Source organism: Dermacentor andersoni, chromosome 7 (genome assembly GCF_023375885.2).
Source record: "Dermacentor andersoni chromosome 7, qqDerAnde1_hic_scaffold, whole genome shotgun sequence".
Taxonomy (NCBI): Eukaryota; Metazoa; Arthropoda; class Arachnida; order Ixodida; family Ixodidae; genus Dermacentor; species Dermacentor andersoni.
In genome coordinates, this window is record NC_092820.1 from 27,615,414 (window position 1) to 27,622,935 (window position 7,522).

The window sequence follows — 7,522 nt, forward strand, 5'->3', positions numbered from 1 at the left end:
TTTGTGTCTAGGGTAAAAGAGGTAATAGCCCTGTCACACGAGCTTCTGTGAACACCTTTTAACTCCTCCATCTTCATCACAAGGATGATGCACTCAGTGGCACATGATAGCACTCTCGCTAAGTGCTTTATCAATTTAAACTGATTGAATGCTTCCCCTTAGTGTGTATTTAGGATAGGGAGTGCATAACTAAGGGGCTCATTTTTGTCTATACATAGACAAAATGGCACTTATAGGTGCATGGCAGCTTCTGTTATATGTCTCTTAGTGACAGTGAGACATGGTGACAACATTAAAGGTCAAGCTCCAGTAGGAAGCCTCGTGCGCCCTTATCTCAAAAGGGTTTGTGGGTCCTTTTGTGAGAAGGATACAAGGATGAGGCTTTGAGAGAGCTTCACCTTGCTCTGCTCAGGCGGTAGTTGAAGATCCGTTTCCTGTCTTCGAGCTCTCGTCCAGGGTATGGCCTCAGGAAGTCTGGCCGGAGCTGGAAAGCCTCGTCCCCGACAAACACACACGGAGCTTGCTGCATGGTGTTTGGCAAGGCCAAGCTTCTCGGCAGCTGCAACTGGCCTTGCTCCAAGCGCTGCCCAAACTGCGACTGGTGGAGGACTCCTCCATCGCTCTGCTTGCCATAGGCGCCAATATCCATGACCAAAAACTTGTAGTCACTATCGACTATGGCAAGGAGGACGATGGAGTATGTGCCCTGTAAAAATAGTCCATTTAAGAACAACATACACCATTCTTAAATTGTACATTACGTAATTTGTGACAAAGCTTTCACATTGTTTCTAGATGGCTTGTAGATAGGGCTGTGCAAGTATTTGAAATGATGAACACTAATTATTTGAATAGTCTGCTATTCATACAAAACCTGACAATTTGAAATGGCTGAATATGTGCATTATCTTCAAATTTAAGGTTTACATTATTGGAGTCAAGTGGTGACTAATTTTTCCACAGGAGATTCATTTCCTGCAAGAAGGCCACAAACCAGTTTCTGAGCTAAGACATAGCGCACATAACTTCTCAATATTTTCCAATCTTTAAATAAGAATGCGTCACCTTTTTTAGGCAGCCTACGAATTTGTTGTCTGGAGCTTAGCAAGCTAGGTATTATTTACCTGATCTCACCATGGTATGCAGGACAGATATAGGGTGTATACGCTGAGCTCAATCTGCAAGCTGGTAACAGCATTGTTTGGGGCTGCGATGCCATATTGCTGGTCAAGAGTCACGCAGGATGTTGGACAGATACTGGAGATACCTGACAAACTTGTTATAAGTGTTGCATTCGTTATAATTGTTGCATGCTGTTGCACACAGCATTCGTTCGTGTGCAGTGCTACGATGGTGACTAGAAGCGGGCAGTGTGACGGGCAGTGTATCTGTGCCGTGCGAGGAAGAGGAGTGATGAGCCATGAAATGTGTACGAGGACAAGCCTTCGGCTTGTCCTCGTACACCAGCGATGGCTTTGATGCATGACTGCTGCACCTTACCACTCATGAGATAATGACAGCCTTCCAATTATATAAGTTGCTCATGACTAACAAAGTTGTTGTATTCATAAGGGAGTCCTTAATGGCCACAAAGTCAACATGTGGAAGTATTCCAACATCTCACTGCACCTCAAGGACTTGCGAGTCAACACAGCAGCATAAGTTGTTGCACTTAAGTGAATCATCAGCAAACAATGCACCAATGGGCATCTAAGGCAGACTAGGGCACCTTGTAATGAATGCAGGAAATCTGACATCGGAAGCATCTTCGAAACAAACACATAAAATCACAATTGGAAATTTGGCAGCAACTGGGAACACCAGTACTCCTCATATGTGGTGTGTTGAGTACACATATGCCCTATAGCATGCCTATTTGGTACCTGTGCCCCCTGCATACATGTGCTCATCCACACAAGCCCTACCCTCTGCCTGTATTAATGAGGTACTAGTCTGAATGGCAAGAGAAAAGCATGGATGTCACTTTGCTACATAAAAACAGTCTTGTAATATTCTGCACACTGCTAGCATTGCAGGTGCACATAATGGTTGTGCAAAACATTCAAACAGCAACAGTAGGACGCTGCCAAAGTATCATAAAATACTACAACTACCTTATAATTGAAATACATGGTGCCAGAGTTCTTGGGCCGCTTGATGTGAATGTGTTTTGCATCAACTGCACCAATGCAGTTTGGGAACTGCCATGTGCGAGAGAACCCCTCAGCAGTGTGCAGCCACGCAGCAGCGTCTGGCTTCTGAATAGAAGCAAATAAAAATAGTTTTCTCATATCACAGTTTTCGTAGTGCACAACTCATTAGTGTACAGCCTACATTTTGGCAAGTTAATGCAGATGCATCCTGGCAGAAATGATACAAAAATGCAAACAATATGAAGCCCTTGGTTACACTGCACTGTGTGCACCAGCACTCATACGAGCAGCAATACAATGTGTTCATCTCCGTGCCAGAGCAAACCAGTAGTTTTGCATTTGACATGGCAATCCGCACAGCAAGCATTCTTTTTACCGCTCAATGAGACAGGTAACGACCTACCACGGTGGACTGACAATGTATGCAAAGGTGTACAACTTATCTGCATGTCTAAGTGTGCATTTCCTTTTGGACTACACACTACAGATGACGTTATAAAACACAATAAGAGCGCCGACTAACACCTGAGGATCCTCTATTGTTTGTTACCATCCATGGTATGTGTTTTGCATTCCTGCACTCTCATTCACTATGCACTGAAGCAGAAAGGCTGTAGTTATGAAAGAGGCTGCAAACCAATTATATGTACTCTAAAATTGCTCTGAGGCCACGCAATGTTCATGCACAGAAATGGAAAATGAGGTGCAGTGGTAAAGGACAGTACAACTAATTGTACAATTAATGAATTTAATTTTCTAGAAAATGAGTGCGGTAACATATCTACAGTACTATCATGATAAGACACTGCTTAATTGGACCAGATTCAATGATGGCAGTCGTGTGCTACAGTATGATGTTTGAGAGCAAAATCACAAGCTTTCAACAAAAAGAAGGCAATCTTCCCTCGTAATCCCCACGTACAAAGTAATTCAATATCATGTTGACCGGTAGTATAAATAGGGCCTTTCATATTTCTCAAGGTCCTATGTTTTTGGGAAAAACCAGATAATTTCCAATGTTTCTACCCCAAACTAGTTCGATAAAAATTGTGTTAAACCACATTTTCTCCCAGAATCACACTTCTGTTAATGGCAGGAATAAATCCAGGTGTTACAATACTAATAAACACTGCTCTATTTGTGTGAACAAGTCACAGGGATATATTACTAACATTCATCAAGTATGAACACTAACGTATGCGTTCTTCTTGCTGAATACTCAAGCAATAACCAGGATATATTATATATTTCGGTTATTATTTCTTTCAGGCTTTGAGTTAATAAAAGGTTGTTGCCCTTTTAACCACATTTAAATGAGTAAAATGGCACATCACATTGCATTTACACGCATTGAACACTTGTAAAAACAGCAGTGTACGCTAGGAAACAAATGCACTGCTGATGTTACTCTGCACTGTGAATGGTAACGGTGACTTTTAACTGGACATTTTTTTAACTAGCCTATTTCTAAAGAAGGGTGGCAGATAATTAGTATTCCATTAATTGTGCTGCAAGAGCATAGTGTGATGCAGCTGAACAGAACAACAAGAGACAAGGTTGAAAAGCCTGACAAGTCTAGGATGGACACAGATACTCTGCAAATGCAAAAGATATGTTTCGACAAGGACCTTTAAGATAAGCAAATGCATCACACACTATGTGCTTTTTTTTCATTATTTAAATGAAGTGCTCCGAACAAAGTAAAAAAAGAACCAAAAATGTGGTCTTGTGCAGTTTCTATTAAAAATGTAAATGCCTGCCAGTGAGAATTAGTACACATAAGTTCACCATGTAAGCCGTCAGAATATGCTCCTGTAAGTGATATTGCATGTTTGCACCCAAAAAAAGACTATTGCCTGCGTTAATTGTTTGTGATAGTTACAAGGACAATCTTGAACATTAAGCTGCCAGGCAGCAATAAACTCCAATTTCTCCCTGTTATGTTTTCATTCCTAATAACGAATTTTGACTTAACAAATTCTAAAAAAGAATCATAATGGAAACACAAACGACTATAAGAATAAATGATGCATCATGGACACAAATTAAGACAAACTGCAAAGCATTCGAACAACATTTTTAACCTGTATTGAGATGATCGGTTGAATTTCTATTAGCTAGCATGACATCACTGAGTGCTGCCAAACACTACAAACAAGCTGCTACTGGCACGCCTCTTTGCAGCACAGCAATGCACTTCACTGCACTTTGCTGCTCAGCCACACCACACTCGTCTGTAGAAATCAGTGCACAATGTGAATCCAGCTTTATAAAGTGACCACATATCTAGCGCATTAATATGTACAAGCATAGCAATGGTGGCATGTGACTGAAAATTCTGCATTTAGCATGACTTGTTTCATCCAGAATTTTACACATGAATGTACTTACGGGCATGTATATTGGCTGAAGCCTGTGCCACAGCGCCTTGCATGTGACTCTGACAGCCAGGCGTGCAGTGGATATGCCCACTCGGAAGGAGAGTGCAATGTCTTGAATCAGGTCTCCAGAAGACAAATACCTGCATTGATATTGTGGAATATACATTTCATAATAACTGCTTTATGGACCATTAGAAGTACGTGAAAAGGCTGAAAATGAAGCCACAGATCATTCTGCATGGTATTCTACAGCAGATGGCCAGTGTTGGGACACGGGGCCGCACTACAACTCATGGCATTGTTACCTGAGTGTCATGGCCAGTCGTTCCGCTGATGAAATGGGCTCCCTAATGCAATAAAGCCTTTGCAGGTCCCTTCCAACAAGACTTAGCAGGAAATCAAACTGCTGGGGAACCATGCGGTAGTATTTTTTGAAGTAGTCGATGTCGCCATCCCGCATTTTTTCCATCTGCAGCAGGAAGCAGACTTTTAGTAATTTTCTTTTTAAGCACACACAAAAAAATCGCGGAATGCACTTGGCGAATAATGTGAACTTGCACTTGGGTCAGCGATATATGCGAGTACAATGCCCATTCGATCAAAACTAGCGCAGCGTCACCTCGTCGCTTGCCACTGAAACCACATGCGGGCGACGAAGAGGTAGCGCGGTGCGCTTCTCTACATTTTCGTAGTGAACGGCGGACTCGCAGTTTTCACTTACATCGACTTCCACTGCTACTCCACGTGAAGTTTACCAAAAATAGCAAGTACAAGTTTTGCAACTTTCTGGAACGTGCATTCAATTCTCGACAGGAAATGAGTTTCTTTGGCTTTCAAATCTCGAGTTTAACATTTTAAAAGAGCACAACGCACGAAACACTGCCACAGATTCCCGCCGGCTTTTCATTACCTAGTCGCTCGAAACATCACATCGAGCGACAAGCGATATCGTCGCGCGAAATTGCTCAAATTGGGTTTTAAGCTGTCGAAAGGTTCTGGCGCGTGTAATTAGTAGCATTGTGCAAGCGATAACAAAACATACGATACGTACCGTGGTGAAAAACTTGCTCTCGGCGTGTCGCGTTCTCCACGAGGGTCGGACCCACCATCTGCGCCGGCGTTCTTCTTCCAGGCTTTTTTGAATAAGAAGAACTTTCTTTTTCAGTAACAGCAGTCTTTTGCGGCGCTGAGTAAGGACCATTTCAGTTTCGCTCACGCCTGACTTGCGGAAAGCACGAAGCAAGAAGCAGCAGCACGGAACACAAACTAACACTTACTTGCAGTCCCTGCCTTCGTACTGCCATTGTTACCAACATCTCAGTACTAGTTTCTTCCGCGTACAACCGATAATGTATCACTACATATACTACATTGTTTATTTGCATAAATCCATGCCGATGTTAACTTATTTTATTTCTCCGCATCATTTTAATATATTTAATTATGGAGAAAAAGAACTTTTGGCGACTTCTTTTTTTGTTGCTGTTGTATGGTCGGTCGGGCAACACTGTTTTGGGCGGAGCTACAACTAACCGGCGCCGCGATGATTTTCCGCACCGTGTGTCTCGAATTGACGTGAGCGGCAAGCCGAAGCATCCGAAAATCGGATTGCCGCACGCCGGATCCGTCGCCGCGTCGTACCGTGTGTCTCGCGCTTTAGGCGGCAGAATAGCACATCTGTCCGGCGGCATTTTGTTACAAGAGGCCAGAAACCTTATTGTGGCTTTATTACGTGCAGTTTATTATTTATTTCTTCGTCCCACATGCGTTGCCAGTGGCTTCGTAGTTTCCTTCTTAAGAAAGGCTTCAGGTCTGTGACAGGGACCGAAGCAGTAGGATTAACTGCATGCAATGAGATTGATGTGGCCATCTGGTCGGCTAGAACGTTTCCCTCGATGCCCTTATGTCCAGGCACCCAGCATATGATCACATGTTGGTTAGATATATATGCTTTGCACAGTGCGGAGTAGAGCTCATTAAATACTGGATTTTTGTGATTACAGAAAGACATCAAGGCCTTCACAACACTGAGGGAGTCCGTATATATAATTGATTTCTGGAGTTGTGATTTATTTATATGCTTTACGGCCGACAGCAGTGCGTAGGCCTCAGCCGTAAAGATACTAGTTTCCGGGTGCAGTACGTCGGATTCCGAGAAGGATGGACCGACGGCTGCATAGGATACCCCGTCGTGTGACTTTGATGCGTCTGTGTAGAACTCCGTGCAGGAGTATTTGTGCTGGAGTTCCCGGAAATGCATCTTTATTTCAATCTCTGGGACATGCTTTGTGACTTCCACGAACGATATATCACATTGTATGAGCTGCCACTCCCAAGGAGGTAGCAGCTTGGCTGGATGCATTAGGCGAAGCTCGAAGAGTGGAACGTGCATTTCTTCGCTAAGCTCCCTCACACGTAGCGAGAAAGGCTGTCTTACGGACGGACGATTGCGAAAGAGTGTAGCACATGTCATGTCATTAATGGTACTAAAACAGGGATGTTGGGGGTTTGAGTGGACTTTCAGAAAATATGTATGGCTGATGTATGTTCTCTGCAGATGAAGTGACCACTCATTTGATTCTACATATAAACTTTGTATGGGACTCGTTCTGAAAGCGCCAGTGGCCAGTCGGATTCCTAGATGGTGGACTGGGTCTAGCATCCTTAGTGCGCTCAGGGCGGCAGAGTGGTAAATCACGGCGCCATAGTCTAGTCGTGATCGAATGAGGCTTTTATAGAGATTCATTAAGCACTTCCTGTCACTACCCCACGTAGTCTGGGATAGAAGTTTGATTATGTTCATCGTTTTTAGACACTTTTCTTTGAGATGTTTAATGTGGGGGACGAAGGTGAGTCTGTAGTCAAGTATGACACCTAGAAATTTGTGTTCTTTGTTTACAGGTATCTGTTGTCCACGCAGTTCTATGCAAGGATCTGGGATAAGTCCTCTCTTTCTTGTAAAAAGAACACAAGAGCTTTTGTTAGGAT

General features: G+C 43.2%; 1 long non-coding RNA gene across 1 annotated transcript; it reads right to left on the reverse strand.

Annotated features, from left to right (window-relative positions):
* Window positions 1-651: 651 nt before the first annotated feature.
* Window positions 652-4,673, reverse strand: LOC140219233 (uncharacterized). Its single transcript, XR_011895370.1, has 3 exons — window positions 4,545-4,673; window positions 2,115-2,258; window positions 652-706 (listed from the first exon to the last, which is right to left on the reverse strand). It is a non-coding gene; the product is annotated as an uncharacterized lncRNA (long non-coding RNA).
* Between the last annotated feature and the right edge of the window lie 2,849 nt (window positions 4,674-7,522).